The sequence below is a fragment of the Otolemur garnettii genome, unplaced genomic scaffold (assembly GCF_000181295.1).
Source record: "Otolemur garnettii isolate 467f Iridium unplaced genomic scaffold, OtoGar3 scaffold00226, whole genome shotgun sequence".
NCBI lineage: Eukaryota > Metazoa > Chordata > Mammalia > Primates > Galagidae > Otolemur > Otolemur garnettii.
In genome coordinates, this window is record NW_003852621.1 from 913,200 (window position 1) to 916,485 (window position 3,286).

A 3,286-nucleotide genomic window follows, 5' to 3' on the forward strand; every position below is an offset into this window, starting at 1 on the left:
GAGAGGGCACAGTCTCAGACAGAGGAAGGGGGTCCATGGCCCCCCGTAGGAGAGGGCACAGTCTCAGACAGAGGAAGGGAGTCCATGGCCCCCCGTAGGAGAGGGCACAGTCTCAGACAGAGGAAGGGGGTCCATGGCCCCCCGTAGGAGAGGGCACAGTCTCAGACAGAGGAAGGGGGTCCATGATCCCCCTGCAGGAGAGGGTACAGCCCTCAGACAGATGAAGGGGGTCCCATGGGCTCTGGTTCACATGGATCCTGAAGCTGCAGCGTTTGCTGAGGGCCATCTGTGCACAGCCCAGGCCAGGAAATCCCTGCAGGAGCTGCTGCTGGACACCCGGCTGGGGCAAGAAAACAGCTACCATGTTGTCTGCCCTCTGACCATGAGCTCGACAGAGGGTCCTGTTCACTATTTACCAAAGAAAATCAAAAGGCTTGGCGCACTGGAGTCTCTGCCAAGGCACAGGACTTCTGAAAACCAACAGAAAAGCCATAGGCCCAAACTAAGGGTCTCTATTAAATGAGCAGTTTATCTGCATTCTTAGACAAAAGAACATTAAACACCTAAAAAACTAACATTACCTACAATGTTACTGGAAGGGGAGTGAAATCAGACCTGAGGTCAGGAGCGGACACCTGAGTGGATGGCCGGACCTCGTGTACCTTGGACACCCAAGGTTTCTGGAACCAGGTGTGACGTTACTAAAATGAACTCTTTCTGGAAGAAATTTGGACAATAAACATGGAATGTATAAATCAGCCTCTATTAATGGAATATGTAAGAACTGAGCATCTTATATGCACACGTTCCCTTCTGTACTAGTCTCTGACGAGGATACATGTTGGATCACTAGCCAGCACATCAGCATGACAGCCCACATGGTGAGTGATCCTCAAGGAACACAGCCCGCCAGCCACACCTGTGTGCATGGAGAACAAGACTCACCCTTACTAAGGGTGGAGTCTCGTTCACTAGGTGGGGATCATGGTTCAGAGGGGTAGCTCATTGCACGGAACAAGAGTCTGAAACTTTGTGGTTTAGTTTTCCTGAGGGACTTAACCCCTGTTAAGAATCCGAGTGGTGATCGATCACCAGAACGGCACAGTGCCCCCATGAAGCTGGCTTGAAAAGACTGTCACTTATCTGGATGGTTAACAAGTACCACATGGGTGACACACAGGGATGCTGGGACCGCAGCTCGATGCCCAGTCTCTGACCTGGGTGGGCCCACACAGCGTGACAACATGGCCACACATCTGACCATGTGTCCAGCTGCACTGGTCAGCATGGGTTATCTTCACACTGATAGGCATAAGATAATCAAAGCAAATACATGACAACTGGGTCCTAGGAGGGAGAAACAAGGTAGCAGGGGAGGGAGAAAGGAGGCTGTGGCAGGAACAGGTGCCAGTCCCCAAAGGCAAGTTCAGAGGCAGGAGGAGCAGAGAGCTGGGGCAAGGAGGCTGCAGCCACAATCCCCCTCTTAAAGGGATGCCTGCCAGCCCCAGGTCAGGTCAGGTCAGGCCAAGGCAGGCCAGGTCAGGTCAGGCAGTACTAGGAGAAAAGTGCTGGGCGTGGGGCAGGAACAAAACCATACCTGCAGGTCTTCTCTACTGATCAGCAGGATCCTATACCCAGTTGACTATACCCAGGGGATGCACCAGCCTGGGGGTTTGGCTCAGAGAGGAGGCTGCTCACCCTGCAGATGGAGCCCCAGCACCCACCCGCCCACCCACCCCAGCAAAGGCAGCTGGCCACAGCCCCAGGCCTCAGAGCCTGTGCAGCCTTGTTCCAGGGGAAAGTGAATCGGGAAAAAGGATCTCACACATGGGAACAGGGGCCTCTACCAGTTTCCTGACACCCTGCTCTATGCTGCACTCCTCATACCAGGTTTCCCTGAAAATAAGACACTGTCTTATATTTATTTTTTCTCAAGAAGACACACTAGGGCTTATTTTCAGGGGATGCCTTCCGTTCTACGCTGAAATGCATGGCGTGGCTATGCAGATATGCTGCATAGCCATGCCCATCACTAGGTCTTATTATTGGGGTAGGGCTTATATTTAACAAATGCATAGAAATCCTGCTAGGGCTTATTTTTTGGATAGCTCTTATTTTCGGGAAAACATGGTATAGACGCTGAGTTCTGAGACATGTGAGCAGCACCAGACACGGCACAGAAGCAGAGGACTGACCCTGGGCGGTGCTGGGTTGGAGGAGTATGGAAGAAAACCACCGCTCTCAGCAGGGCTGTCAGAGTCAAGGGCAGGTGTCCTGAGGAGGGTCAGACCAGGAAGCTCTGGCAGAAATCAAATGTCTCACTGCAGAGGCCAGGAAGGGGGAAATCTTCCAGAACATTCAGGGGGAAAAAAGGGAAAGAACTTTAGAATACATGAAGGAAACAGTTTCTTAGAGTTTCAGACAGACCCTGAGCACCACTGCAGGTGCTGACCAGGACACATTCTTTTAAAAAACTTGTACTTAGAAGTTTCCTTTCATAATTGTTTGTTGCCTTATTCTTCAGGAAAAGAGAATATTTCTATAGCCTCCCAGAGAAGAAAACACAGGTCACTCTGCCGTCAAAGCTGTAGAAGGAGAAGGCAGAACTGTACCTTGGACGCTCTGAGGACACAGGATTTTGAGCCTACGGTTTACACCCCCTCATGTCAGCCACCTGTCCTAAGGGGCTGGAAAGACATTTTCAGACAGGAAATAAGTCCTCTGGAAGGAGGACTGGTTATTTCAGAAAATCTTTTAAAAGGGAAGGAGAAAAGAATACGAGGCCCAGAAGACAGATGGACGCCCCCCCCAGGAGATGTGAAAGGCACTTTGCTGCCGGATGGCAACCAGCACCCAGGCATTACCCAGCAACAACCTCCAGGCCAGAGGCTTTTGAGGTTAGGTCCTGGCTCTTTTTCCCCTGTAAGCAAATGAAAGGTATATTGAAAATCTATTTAAAATACCAGGAGTTCAGTGCAAATAAATAACAAGTCGATGTATGTGCAAATAAATAACAAGTCGATGTATGTGCAATTCTGAGAACTCCCAGCACATGAGGCCAGAGGTCCCCGGCCTGTGTGTGGCATGGGGGCACCAGCGACGAGTAAAGAAAGGGTACTCGGTCCCACCATCCCCTCGTGGGGGCTGCCGCAGCGCAGACCAGGGCTGATGGTCCCACCATCTCCTCGTGGGGGCTGCTGCAGTGCAGACCAGGGCTGATGGTCCCACCATCCCCTTGTGGGGGCTGCCGCTGTGCAGACCAGGGCTGATGGTCCCACCATCCCCT

The 3,286-nt window shown here is 51.8% G+C and overlaps 1 protein-coding gene across 1 annotated transcript in view; it reads right to left on the reverse strand.

Annotated features, from left to right (window-relative positions):
• Positions 1-3,286, reverse strand: part of LPCAT1 (lysophosphatidylcholine acyltransferase 1) — a 53,955-nt gene that overhangs the window by 28,630 nt on the left and 22,039 nt on the right. The gene's annotated exons all lie outside the window — the stretch shown is intronic.